At 36.6% G+C, this 15,235-nt stretch overlaps 1 protein-coding gene and 1 long non-coding RNA gene across 7 annotated transcripts in view; one reads left to right on the top strand and one right to left on the bottom strand.

Annotated features, from left to right (window-relative positions):
- The window catches only part of CtBP (C-terminal binding protein), a 119,573-nt gene that overhangs the window by 87,510 nt on the left and 16,828 nt on the right, over nt 1-15,235 (bottom strand). The window contains exon 1 of one of the 6 annotated variants that reach the window (XM_089738868.1): nt 3,877-3,917. The exons of the other annotated variants lie outside the window; for them this stretch is intronic. The gene's annotated coding sequence lies outside the window, so the exon portion shown is untranslated. Of the gene's footprint in view, nt 1-3,876; nt 3,918-15,235 lie in introns of those variants that run through there. 6 annotated transcript variants of the gene reach the window in all.
- On the top strand, nt 418-2,801 carry LOC149499752 (uncharacterized). The gene is made up of 2 exons (XR_016325509.1): nt 418-2,280; nt 2,624-2,801. It is a non-coding gene; the product is annotated as an uncharacterized LOC149499752 (long non-coding RNA).

Genomic DNA, 15,235 nt, shown 5'->3' with positions numbered 1-15,235 from the left:
ATCGCCGAGTACAATCCGACGGGTGTACACAATAGGGTTTTTCGCTTCTTGTCCACGCGGTCACAATAGGTATATAGTACACAACGATCGACCAGCGTGCGAATCCGCTATGTGGTACGTCATCTATATTCGCGTTATCTGACCGGTGATAGCGTCGTCTCCTCAAATAACAATAATGAAATGGCTAATCGTTATCTATATATTAATACGTGAAGCAAAAACTTTGTATCCCTTTTTACGAAAATTGCGCGGACGGAGGAGTACGAAATTTTCCACACTTATAGAGAATATAGAGAAGAAGTGCACAATGCTAATATTTTTTAAAATAATGCATAAAAGATACATTAAATCAATAAAGAAAACATTACACACACTACATACCATGTTTTGACGCACACAGACATGCATACTATTATTTATTGTCAAACTTTTGTTCTTGGCGTCTGTTGTCAAATTGAGAAGAGATTAAATATTGTTTGTCTTTAACATTTTTTATAGTGTAGTCTTGGCGAAATTTGTGATTATAGAAGTATAAAATACAATCATAATAGTGTACAAACTTACAATTCCAATTAATTATAGTAGAATTTCGACTACCGCGGGACCTCTAGTTATTATTATTACAGTACGACGGTCGCATTCGCTGAATACGTTTGTATGTGGGTGGCGTAATGACTGAATTCCGTGTATCGGTGTGGTGCACTCGCACAGAGCGGACCGGCCGCGCCGCGCCACGTGTGATGACGTTGTTTGGCGACCAGGCGGCGCGCAGGTAAGCGTGTACACGGACCGCGTTGCCGGGTATGCGCGCGTTTCGATCCCGCGATAAATTTGATACGGCAAGCGGTGAATGCACCGGCCGGTTGGTTGCCAGCGGCCGCGGTTGCCTTTCACGCCGTCATTTTTTTTCGTTTCGGACAGGAACGCTGAGGAGCCGAAGATATCGATTTCGTCAGTAAAGAGCAACGTGAGAACAGTGGTCACAGAAACACCACGAAGACAGATAAACGCTTGCAATTTTTTTGGAATGTAGTTCCTTATGGGACGATGCGGTGGGTTACCATAACCGGGAAAAAAACGTCCGTAACGTAAGATTTTTATTTAATAGTTGCGTAATATAAGCAGATAATAAATTACCATGATAAAACAGGTCGATCGATAAGCGGTACGCATTTTTACTAAGTAAAGGTGACACGAGGTCGTATGTCGGGGGCCGACAGTCATGCGAGCACATTATCCAATTTGGCATCGGTCGCGTCGTTTCTAATCTCACTAATTGGAATAAGCCTGGTTACAAAAAAAGTTAGGTATATATTTTTATTAAAACATAAACTCCATTTAAAAAAACCAAAACACTAATAAAACTACTTAATTAGGAGAAAAAAAAAACGGATACATTCCCAATGACTTGACATAGATTAAACGACTTGTCTTAATTTGGGTCGTCTAGATCAAGCGTCATTTCGTTTGTGAGACGAATAAGCAGTGATAAATGTGTTGTAATCTCGAGAAAACACCTGAATTTATAGGCGCGACGCAGCACTCGACAGCCTCTTTGAGTCACGATTCTTTTATGGAAGCTTCAAGCAATAGACTGTAAAATTAGCAATTTAAATCTTGCACGTAAAACGCCGAATGTGCGAAGAGCATCTGTTGGCGGGGTCTTTGATTGTGGTCGTTTACGTATGACGCTCGAAGCGGCGGTTGTTTATGGCGAGCCCGGAAATTGTAATGGTCGATCGAAAATGACAAAGCGTCAGTCGAAGCGAACGAGACACAAAAACGTCTACGTCAACAGAACTAGTCGCTCGATCCAATGCCCGAAACGTTAGGCGCTCGTTGTAAAAAAAAACTGAATAATGGAGCCAATGCGGCGTGCGACCAACGGCACACAATCACGCTATTTCGAGACGCGTTTTCCTCTTAGCAATAATAACCCGCATTACTAATAATAATAGAGACAGCGTTGTGTACAAACATTACGACGCAAAACGTTTCGTGGCACTATTACTGTTAGACGAATTTTCTTTAATGGCGGTTGTTGTGGTAATTCGCGAATTCGAAATATTAAAAGAGGAAGGCAGTCGGGATGTACGCGTCGAGCGTAACGCAAATTAGTGCGACATTAACAACTCGCAACTTAAATTAACGGAGTTTGTGTTATTAACGCAGACGACGACAATGAAGACTATTGCAGACCAAGTTTCAGAGTTGAGAAAGCAAGGAAGATTGCATAATACACTCCAGTTCGGCGAACAAGTTAGCGAGAACTTGCGCTATGTGTGTACACATGCAGAATGTATGATGTGTGTGTGTGTGTATGTAGCGTTATGACTGTTCTAAACTGGCGGGGTGGTTCGGAGGGAGGTGAGTTTCTCAACTTTCACAGTGCAATGCGCTACGGCGTGCTAAAATATAGTTCAAATGGAGTTCAATTTCTGGGCGAAATTGTAATTTTATTGCCCGTTGTGCTGTGTGTACTAAGTCTTACTTTTTCGTACATCCTATATATTTTATTGTATGTTTGATGTATGTAGCAATTTAGTATTCTCAAGCAACAGAAATGTGACTAACCATTGATTCATGATTACTTTGAACTAAAACTAAATCGCTGTTGTTACAGGTAAGACTTTTAAAGAACAACCGAATACGCAAGTCTGTGCTGTTTGTCAACCAGTCTATAAGATTAGACAACGCAACCCGACAAGAAACAGAACAAGATAACGTTATTACAGTACAACAGTAACTTTAGTAATTACAACTAGCGAAACAACGAATCTCTAAACTCAAACGGAATACTAATAACCAACCTAAATACGTTAATTTGTAATTAATTATTTGCATTATTTATGAATAATGCTAATTTAAGATGCTTTCGTTGTATCAAAAGTATGTTTTTTTTTTGTAAGCCTTAACCATAATTCGTTACCGTAACCGTAATTCGCATGCCATGCCTATTATGCTAAAATTTGTCTTTTTTTTATTACCCGAACAGGCAGACGAGCATACCACCTCATGGTAAGTGGTTACCGTTGTTCATGGACGTCACCAATGCCAGGGCCAGAGCCAAGCCGCTGCCTACCGCATAACACTCTCCAAAAGCCTTGTTTGAAGAAGAATGGTTTTCGATTGAACTCTTCATTAAAAGGTCAGGCGATTTCAAAAATAAACCAAAGCCCGCAACGCTCTTTGTTAATTTTTATTATACTGAAACAGCCTCATGTATTAGAATACAATTTAATCTGTGTATTCCAATTTAATTGGTTAATTGGTATTCGCATTCATACCAGTACATTCATATTTGGTAATAATGATATTAACGCTAATGTTTTTTTTATTATTATTAAGTCCGTAAGCAAGTTAATTATTAGTCTAAGTGAAATTCTAATCAACAGGATGGGACTTTGTCTACGCCGAAAATATTCTATACATATTTTAATTTTAATAATTTTTATATTCGCATATAATACACTAGAGAAAGCAATATTTTTATTGTTATTTTATAAGTATATAGTATTATAACAAATAATCGATCATCGATAAATAGACATGCAGTAATACAGATCGATAAAATATGTTGAAGGAAACATCTCATTTATTCAATTACTATTACCATTATATTATTCATGTCGTCTTAAGCGCCTCCCAAGGGTTGCGCCACTAAAGAGATTTATTAATCCCCAGTCGAACACCCGAGAACGTCTCGCATCCATTCGAAAACATTTTTATATATTATTCAAAACTGTGATGCATATAAGAACTTAGGTAAATATTTATCAGGTACAGATCCAAGCAGATGTCTTCAAATATCGATTAAATAAAATATCGATTTTTTATTTAATATTGTGATCAGCCCTAGGAGCATGTTTTTCTTACCCTCTGGTTGCTCTCACAGAAACTTCATTCCATTTCTATTCCATACCTGTGAACAACCAAAAATTAAACAATTAGAACCGCATTTCTTTTTCATAAACATTCCAATAAATTCTTTAGACGATACAAAACCATCAATTCGCGTACCTACATCAAAAATACGCTAAGCTCAACTTGAAAAAAGAATGCAATAATAACCTAACCAGGTTTTGACAAAAGGAGAGACATGTTTCGAGAATCCAATATAATACTGTGTAAGTTGGTACAGTCAAAGGAATAGGTACTCAAAAGTCAGCTCACATCTCCGCCCCCCGCTCGAGAGATCTACAGAGGTGGGTTTAGGGAGGCGAGGGTGGCCCCAAGGTCACCGCCCTCGGCTACGTAACCTAAGCTCCTTGTGTCGCCCGGACACCCGAAGTTATAAAACGTTAATATTGAATGATCGTTGAGAATTTTATTTCTTACGGATTTTGCTTGTTATTAGATATGTTTTTGACGTGACAACGTCTTATAATTCGATGGAGCCGGCTGCGCGCACGAAAAAACCTGACTCATGCGGCGTTACCTCGCTCTGAGGCGTATTTTCTTATGACGTTGTCAGTTCCACTATCGTCAGTAAACCGACTTTACAGACAACCGTTTTTTTTGTTTTTAATTATTTATGTTCTGAATACGAGAACAGGGAAATTAGTTCGTTTAAAACTATTACGTTAAATTTATGAGCCCCTCATTTTAAGAGTGATATTAAAAAATGAATTGAATAGATCTGTGTTTAACAAGTAACCTATAGTTGTTTCCACATTTAATCTACAAACTATACAATCGTGTTGGTCAAGCCAAACGAGTCTCATTAAGTACAGACTATTTAAACAAACATTATTATGATTCACACCGTTCACAATACGATTGCATCATCAAAACGATAATTTCTACTAATACGCTTATATTATTTTTTTGGTATTTAAATAATCTACATTCTCACATGTAATACAGAGATCATTATTTTTGTACGTGCTGCAAATTTTGATGAAATCTTTTTGCACTCGTCTTATGGTTTTTTTTTATTGCCCTTGTAGGCATACGAGCATACGGCCCACCTGATGGTGAGTGGTTACCGTCGCTCATGGACTTCAGCAATGCCAGGGGCAGAGCCAAGCCGCTGCCTACCGCTGCCTTAGTCGAAAGCTTATTTATTTTCTACGAAACTTGATAGCTGCCGTTAATGCTAGGACCCGACGCAGAAAAATAATAGGTATTATTAATTGTGCTTCTATGTGTTTCTATCTTTGCTCCCCATTCGCGCGTAGCTGGAAATAGCCCCTTAAACTACCGTTTCAATTAAAATACTGGCGTCGTAGCTTTCTTACGCTATTTCTTCTACATTCGAATGTCTTGAACAATGGTCGGTTTTTATAACGGTCCAAATTATAACTTGAAGATGACTATCGGTATTTGGTTTTCAATTAAGCCTCAATTCATCGTACGTGATCGTTGTGCTTATTAATTACATCAGAGAATTCGATTCCGTTGTAATTTTTAATTTAATAATGCATTTTGCGATAATTGCGTTGTTTCAAATAAAAATTATCCTCTGCTTTCGTAATTCTCTGAAAGTGACCTTTTCAAGCTTTCGATTGACAAGTTATCTTCAGATATACTAGGTTATTTTATATTGACACTAGCGATGAGTGGACTTGAAATCGTTCCTAAAATCTGCCACAGTACGTCAGCAAACAAAATAAGTTTACAATATGAAAATGAAGTATGCAAAATCTGTACTAGGTACTAATTTTTCGCAGAAAATACTCACCCAAAACGAACCGCGTTATATAAAATAAGTTGCGTTCAATTTTATGTAAATGATTTTAAACTTGATCAAAAACTTGAATTTGTAACAACGTCCTTGAGACGCCATACAAAAAGCGATTAGCATCAAATGTAACGAACGCGTTTGATCGCATTGATAAATTACTTCGACGTTTTATTCAACATCCTTTTACACAATTATTCGGTTTTTACTTTTTTCTCGATTACTATTTACAAAAATACTAATATTGATATTTACGTTAACGTTTTAATTCCGTTAACGTTTCACATTTTAATCACGCACGCATTAAATAAACATAAATTTATTTTTTTAAATTATACGATGTAATATAAGAGGATATTCATTTAATAAGAAAAGCATAAAAATTAAATATATGGATGACGTCAGATTACGTCAAAATGATTTGGAATCTTTTGTGTCAGGTTAACGACCCCGAATTGTGACGTCAACCGTACAAGAGCAGCAATGATTACTCGTGCTTTGCTTCTAATTTGCGACACATTTTCACTGGTAGTAAACAGGGTGCGACTGCGTGTGGTTCGCAGTACCTACCTGTCTATTTTTGTGGTAACCAGCCAGACATTTAGTAAGCAAAGTAACCGTTTCTCTAATACAAAATAAATTTCCAACCGACATTTCGTTGACACCTACCCTCTTCACAAATATTAAAGAAATTTCGGAGTGTATCCAACGATGTCTATCTACTTGTAAAAGGTTTTAAATAAAATTATATCATTCTAACACTTAATAAAACTACACTACCCAATTAATAATATTACCTCATTCGCATGGTATAACAATAGACATTTGAAAATTTTAGTGAACAATTAGCACGTCGTTTCGGAGCATTGAGCATCAGTGGATTTTTACTTAGTTTATGTCACAAGTCTGAGAAGAGATCTTTTGTGAATACATTTTTTTTTATACAGCCTACGTCAGAAACAAACTTTCTTTGTTGATTTTTTTATCTTTTGCATGAAGGCGACAATAGCCTGAACATTAGCTCAATAAAGGACGCTTTGTCTTATTTTAATTAAAAATAGAATGGCCATTGGGGCTGTTTAAATGACAAGGGGCAAATATGTAAATAAAAAGTGCATGAGCATTCTAAAACAAGTCTGCTTGCATGTTATTATCTTAACGATTTTCTAGCCCGATTTATTTGTTTCTTTTTTTTTCAACTTTTTTACATACCTACTAATAAATTATTATAACCACTCGAAGCCTAAGTTCCGCTATTCCCATAATCCATCTTCTAAATAAATAATAATGACGCTAGCTTAATTAAACAGTTATTAAAGCTTATAAGTGCGTTTACAATAGACGATATTCTTTTTTCTGAATCGCGCTACACGGGTCAAACATATTTCCAAGCGGCTACTTAAGTCCACACGGGAACAGCTAGTTGGTAATAATAATACGCAAAGTTTTCAAAACCCAGTGAGTTTCTCTTCTTCTCATTCACATTTTTTTGCCAGTAGTAGAATCCGCGAAGCACTGCTCTTACTAGGGCTAGTATTTGGAAATTATTTCAGGTTGAGCCCGTGAGCACACCTACCCGTCTATTACTTTTTTTTTTCAAAATATTTTTGCGAAATAAAAAATATGTGATTTCGTTTACCGTCAAACTTATATCGTTCACAGCCGAACACGGACCTTCCGAATAGACATCTAACAGGTTCCAGGGACCGTAACTAAAGCTTATTTTTTACTTCACTTAAACCAGTAAAGGTCGATATAAATTCAAACCAACAGTTATCCCATTTGTATTATCTATGGGCATGGCTATGGAAACCAAAATTCCAAACACTCATTATTGGCGACGACCATAGACCACGATGCGGTGACTAGAAGAATGTTTTTAGTAATAATTTTATTATTATTTATAACAATTAAAAATAACTAAGAAAAAGACGTGAGAAAATCGCATGAACAACAAGTTCTGTAATTGATGACAGGTGAAAACTAGCATACGTGTAATTATCATACTATATGCTCATCTCGGACAGCTTCCATTTTGTTTCATCAAAAGGTCAATCAAAGTATTAAGCGTTAACTATACATAACTATAAAGTAAGTTCATCATAAGATCGCAAAAGACAATTTCCTAAAGAGGGCAAACACTAAACGAATAGTTAAGTCAATTAGGGCACCCTTGTTTCGAGACGGATGACCGTGTGTGATTTATTGCCGTATTCCTACTATTTTATATTCTCTTAATCTATACGAGTAATATTTTTTAAGTTCACTGGGTACTTAAGAATGGACTTAATTTAAAGTTACGTATAAATATTGTTCATATTCATATATTCATAAATATTGTTTAACTGGGTGAGCAAGCTCACGGTGGTACCACCAGGTAAGTGGTTACCAGAAACCTTAGCTTTCAAAACGTCATTGCCATCCCCACCTTGAGATATGAGGTCTCTAAGCCTCAATTATATATTATAACTAGCTTATTCGACAAACAACACCGTTTGTTGCCATATAAATAATTTCTATTATTTATATGGCAACTTTTTTTTGGATGGACCACCCTTATATATGAAAAATAGAGGTTGACCGATTCTCAGACCTACCCAATGTGCACACAAAATTTTATGAGAATCGGTTGAGCCATTTCGAAGAAGTTTGGCAACGAACACCGCGACACGAGAATTTTACATATTAGATTTCCATTCAAAATGGACATTCCACCCTTCAAAGGGGTAATGCATTACTGCTTTCCGGCAAAAATAAGCAGCGTAGTGGTACATAGCTGTGCAAGTTCACAAAACCAATCTACCAACAGTAATTACGCAAATTATAATTTTTCGCATAGTTGATATTAATTATTATTAATTACACGATGGATTTAACCTTCACCGTGGAAGTAATTAGTGAAAACGTGTTCAATACGGAGCTAATTAGAAAAATTGGTAACTGCCTGCGGAATTAGAACACCGGCATATATAGTAGCATCGCTTTCCCTCTTCTTTCATCCTTTAGGCCACGACGACTTAAATACGCACAACAAACGTGCATTCAGTATCATAAGAGATTCGTTCGTATACCTACCTCTTTGGCCACTGCATATTCAATGACAAGTACACTTTGACTTCAGTCACGCGTCGAAGTTGACAAATTTTTTTCTTACGACGATTTGTAGTTTTAAACATTAATGTCTGTACAACGCACATGTCGCAATTCTCCCAGTAAGCGAAGTTCCAAGAACAACAGTGAAATTTACAGGTCATATCACATACCACAATTTACAGAAGTATATGCAACGGACGATTGATTTTTTTTAAATTCGATAACACTAGATTTAAAAAAAAAATCTGTCGTAACTTTTTCATTGGCAATAAAACTTGTTCGATTCGACTTTAATAAGATGTATCACTATGATTTATCACCGAAATCTCGAACTACTTACACAACATTCTAATTCCATTTTTTATTTATGTAATATTATTATCAGTACGTAAGTGTTGTAATGTTCAATGACACTTAGGTAAGAATTCGTGATCATTAATATGCATCTTATTTAGGGTAACTTTGGGAGGAATATTTTTATTTATTTTACAAGTGTTTTTTTGCAAGACTATTATTTTGCTGATAAAAAATTGGATTAATTTAAAAAACAAAACTTTTTTTTGTTTTTTTTTTTCATTGCCGTTGTAGGCAGACGAGCATACGGCCCACCTGATGATTAGTGATTACCGTCGCCCATGGACTTCAGCAATGCCCTTTCTTATATTTATTTATGGAAAGGTTTAAGACTGAAAAAGTAAAATGCACTTTGCTTTTTTTGAGAGTAAAAGTGATTTTGGACTAAAAGGGCAGATATTACTTACTCAAGATCTAGCTTGTGTTAAAAATAACACAACTACAAGAATGCCATAGAAGCAATTATGCCTTGGTTTCTGTTTTTTGAGATAAACAGCCTAACCTTTGAATAATATGCAATAGATGTCTATGCAATAGATGGCTTCAGTAACCACTTAACACCAGGTGGGCTGTGAGCTCGTCCACCGACCTAAGCAAAAAAAAAATATACGAACGCGTCTATGTTTCGTATTCGTCAACTTGTTAATATTTCCAAGTCTTAAGAAAGAAGAATGAAACAAATGAAACATTTAACAAAATTCCAAAGTAGACTAAAAAACACCGGATGCGTTTTTACCGACTATCGTACTTACTGTACACACAATCAGCGATATTCCGGTCCGGTCACCCTCGGCTTTTTACTGTCGCCGCTAGCTACGTACGTACGGTCCTTCACATAAAAGAAACGCGAACCGAGCGAGAAATCCGGCTGAATGCGCAAGACGATGCTTCATTGGTACTTCGACATTTTTATACAGACATTTTAAGAAAATACTTATGTGAGTTTCGTAATAAAAATATATTATACTAGCCGTAATCGCCCGCTTTGGTGCGCATTTAAAATTAACATTATTATTTATTGTCATTATAATTAGGGAGTCCAACCTCCGGGCCACCAATAATCCTTGGTGGCCCGGAGGCCTTTCCAGTTTCACTAGGACAGGTGGGCGAGCAAAGGCTCAGCCAGGAGGGGTGGTATTTGCTAACAGCTGCCCGAGCGCCTCCGAAGGAGACCTAACAACTCAAGAGCAGCTGCTTCGCGAATGAATCTACTACCGGATCGGAATCGCGACCCGCTGAGATTATCCGGCGAGAAACTCAGCGAGCTGAGTCATGGGTTAGGTTGCACGTCGAACTCTTTGTCGAGTTCGACGAGTACGGTTACCGGGGTCCCTAAGCCTGCCCCTAGTATTAGAGCTGAAGGCATCTAATGCAAAGCTTATTGGATCTGATGGATCCGTAAGGACGTGGGAGTCCAACCTATCCATCCATTAAGTACATGTATTTTCTACATGGATACCAAGTTTAAAGTTAATCGGATGCACGGTTCAGTAGTTATAACGGAACATCCGTAAAAACCACTGTAGATTTATATATTAGTATTTACAAATTACTCTAGTTCTTATGTAGCTGAATTTGTTTATAGTAGTAAAGTAATGACACACCAGTAACCGGATATTTACATACGATAAACATGTTACTGGGAAAATTGACTGTTTGCAAAATGTAATACATAATATTCGTTATTGTAACAAACACGAGGAATATGCTTCATGACGGTACAAAAGAGCATTGTCGCATTGTCATCTTATTTTCATACCAATTTGTGTGTAGATTGATGACTCGAAGACATGTGCGTTCTTTTTTGGAAAGCCTATATATCCGTTCTTGGAACTTGGATCTAATGCCTTAAGGTTGACATGTGGGTTAATGCGAGAGATGTGACCGTCTACCCATCCGGCAAATAACGCTAACAATGTATCTTTATTTGTGTCAACTACTAAAATTTATTGGGACACTACAATCTGTTGGTTATTGTAATATAAAACAAGAAAACAATTTATATTTCTTTAAAAGTTGCATTCAGTGAAAGCATGTATTAATGTAAACCATTTCAATAATTCAAAACGCATGAGTCTTCTGCTATGTCAATCTTATTAGAGGCACGCAAGGGTATGTCGTCATAATAAAGTAAGTATAAACAGTAGCGGAGAGGTATTCCGCTAAAGTCAGCCATATTTTTAATGTAATTACTTCGACTCCGTTTGGTTTGGCGTCATTAAATTTATTTTAATTATATGCCTGTCGTGTGCGTGAATTAATTATGTTCGTTTCCATTTTTCAATTTCGACTACTGATTCATTATTACTCAACGTTTCTAATGTAATTACTCGTAATCAATTTACGTACTTCAACACAAACAACAGTAACTAGAGCACAACTTAGGAAAATTAATGTCAGATTTGACTTTACGTAAACGCTTCGGTATCGACTAAAATTTAATAAAACTAGTGGCCCCGCAATAGTCGAAATTCGACTATAATTAATTGGAATTGTAAGTTTGTACACTATTGTGATTGTATTTTCAACGCCAAGACTACACTATAGAAAAATATTAATAAAGACAAACAATATTTAATCTATTCTCAATTTGATAACAGACGTCAAGAACAAGTTTGACAATAAATAGTATGCATGCGTGTGTGCGTCAAATACATGGTATGTAGTGTCTGTAAAGTTTTCTTTATTGCTTTAATGTATATTTTATGCATTATTTTTAAAAAATATTAGCATTGTGCGCTGTCTCTATAATCTGTATAAGAGTGGAAAATTTCATAGTCCTCCGTCTGCGCAATTTTCGTAAAAAGGGATATAAAGTTTTTGCTTTACGTATTAATATATAGATAATTGAAAGACACACACACACACACATACCAAACACACACTGCACAATAAACACAACCTGACAACAGATATACCGTCTAATACAGCAGCAGACGGTCACCAGAGAACATTACGAGTGCGCGAAATGTCTTTTATACGTGATTCCGTGAAGGCGAGTAATGAAATTCCGGCGATCAAAAACGTATTCCGCCGTAGCAAGGAGACGACGACGGTGCCACTTCGGGACAAACAATTCGTTTCCGAGTGGCACGGGATCGTTTAGTTTACGTCAGCTCAGAATCCCGGACCCACACTCACACTAGCTAGAACGTCGGAGGCTACGTAAACTAAATTCGAAACGACGGGACTAGTTTATCCTGCTTAGTCCGAGTTTTTTCACGTTCTCGATAGCGTAAAAGTTACCTCATATTTGTATGGAATGGGATCGTTTGCCTACGTTTGCCGTTAGGGGCGCTGTTCCAACTGCATACAAAATTAGGTTAACTTTTACGCTGTCGAGAACGTTAAAAAAACTCGCACTAAGCACACAGACCAGTGAAAAGGCTTTTAGAATTAACGTCCGTAAAACAGAGATTGATAATCGAAATGGCAAAAATACCGAACGTCAGTTAATAATCACTACACTCCCTTTTTTTCTATTACAACGCAAATCAATAAAACTATGCAGGTTAATTAGTTTAGATTGGTTTAACTTAAACAAATTCAAAGGCAAGGTTTTGTATTGAAAGAAGGTAAAAGCTACTGAACTACTAATTAATACCAACACGAAAACGATAAAACATTTAAAAACCACCTCAAACTTTTAATCTAACTAAAATACTACATAAACACGTTATATTCCTAATAAGTGTAACTAAAACGAAGCTTCGAAAGATAACCTTATTGACATTAATAAACTGGTACATTCTAGTAGCGCTGTTATCAAATGGTCATTTATACTGACTTGTACATTAAAAATCAGAAATTTAAAATTTTAATGTTTTGCTACGTCTAAATTTAAATTTTCACGACCGCGCCCGCACATAAAAGGTCAAAAATTCTCTTAGTATATTTATTAGATACCAGATTATATATTCGATTTATTTCATATATGATCTAAATTTCAACAAAGTTAATTAAAATACACTACAACTACGTACAATTTAATCACCGCAAGATTTCTTAATTCGAGTTTAAAAAAAAAAAAAAAATCAGCGACGTAAAACTATAATTCAACTTATGTTTTAAGAATGAAATCGGCCTTAGTTGCTTTTATTTTAGAAGAATTGGATTTTCGCGCAAACTAAAATAAGTGAATAAAGTCCGATACAAATATGCAAGTTTTATTGTTATCAAACAAAGCCATAGCAAAATGTGGCCGGGTTTAACAAGGGCACTAATAAATACGTTTAACTAGTCCATTAATATAAGCTGGAAGCACCGCAATAATCATTGTCCATTAACCAATTAAAAACCAATCTAAATTTTCTTTAACAGTCACTATCAGTAAGATTTTTTACTAAAGTAAACCAACACGCACGAGAACCGTGAAGTTTAAATTGCATTTTTGAAACTGCAGCACTAAATGTCACTAATAAAACTAGAAAATATATAGGAAAGCATAAAATGTGAACGAGTCCTTGGCGGTTCAGTGAAACTAGCGCGGTCTAAGTAATTGCATTGGGCTTTAAACCTATATAGTAAAGCGCCACCGACGCAGGGCTGGAAATATAGATGTATATGGTAATTTGCCATAATTTTACTGGTGGTAGAACCTATTGTGTGTCCGCTACCGCTCTGCCTATTTCTGCCGTGAAGCAGTGATGCGTTTCGGTTTGAAGGGTGGGGCAGCCGTTGTAACTATACTTGAGACCTTAGAACTTATGTTTCAAGGTGGGTGGCGCGTTTACGTCGTAGATATCTATGGGCTCCAGTAACCACTTAACACCAGGTGGGATGTGAGCTCGTTCACCCATCTAAGCAATAAAAAGAAAAAGTGTAAAGGCTAAAACGCACGGTGCATTCGTATCGAGCGATGCAAATGTGCCGGTGTTCGAATCCCGCAGGCAGGTACCAATCTTTCTATTTAAATACGTAATTAACAAATGTTCACGATTGACTTTCACGGTAAAATCTGCGGTACAATTCACTTCACAGAGAAGAATAAGGAAAGATTGATTGATGATTAAAAATAGAAAGTCCAGACATAGCACGCAATATGGAAACTATTCAAATGCCAATAAAATCTTCTTTAAGCTGCCTCATTTTTCTTTTGATCTGTGCCTACTTACACTACTACTATTACCGCTTAACAAAATAATACCTTTACATGAATACCACCACCCATGAAGTCTTCATTGTATAACAGTTGTCCTAACGCTCAAAAAGGATAGCATGACAAATCCGCGGCAGAAATAGGCAGTATGGGTGATACCTACGTGATAACTTGCCAGGTAACACCAGTAGTGAGACAATGAAGTCAATTATTGACATTTCAAAATACTAGGTAGCAAAAAAACGAACTCTGTGAATTTATTTTTCAACTGACAAGCGAACATGATAAAAATTTAAAGTTCGTCCAAACTTTTTCAAACGACAACCCTGTACAAAGTTAAACTGTGAAAGAGTAACAAGAGCTACGGTCGCCTTCCTTTTAGTCCCTTTTAAAATTCGTCGTCAACTTTCAAGCTGAGTCACCCACCCAACCCCCGTCGGCGGCATCCAAACTTCTTTTGTACCTATCTTTGGAGCAATTAAACTTGCTTCCTCAGCTGCTCTTGTTAATTAAGTGTTGTTTGTTTTAATACTGTTTTCTGCTTTTTGAAGTTTAAGATACTAAATTGTGAATCAGCATTTCTTTTCGAGATACCGAGTCAAAACTGTACAATAGATTAATATTATATACGTTAGTTTGCAGAAGATAATACGCCATAAAAATAAACCTTATAACCGTTAAGAAATCTTGTTGACTAGTCTCGATATTGTCCCATAAAATTAAAATAAATAGAGTCGGGCTTGTTTTCGAAAACAACGCCGAGCTATCTGGGCAATGTTAAACAAAACCGTTCACTAACAGAATCTCAGCCGGTCGACCGCATAAATTGTCTAGCTAGACGTTTTGAGCGATCCGTATAAAGTTAGCCAAGGCAAGCCTGTCGCTGACACCACACTCCACAAAAACAACGTTCACAATACTACAATAGGTGGCTGAGCTAAACGGTTTCCTGCCTCCCCCAACCCTCAATCTCTACAGTCGCCAGTTGTATGACTCAGCCTTAGATC

This window comes from Bombyx mandarina, chromosome 26, assembly GCF_030267445.1.
Source record: "Bombyx mandarina strain Sakado chromosome 26, ASM3026744v2".
Taxonomy (NCBI): domain Eukaryota; kingdom Metazoa; phylum Arthropoda; class Insecta; order Lepidoptera; family Bombycidae; genus Bombyx; species Bombyx mandarina.
This window is presented reverse-complemented; position numbering and strand designations above follow the sequence as displayed.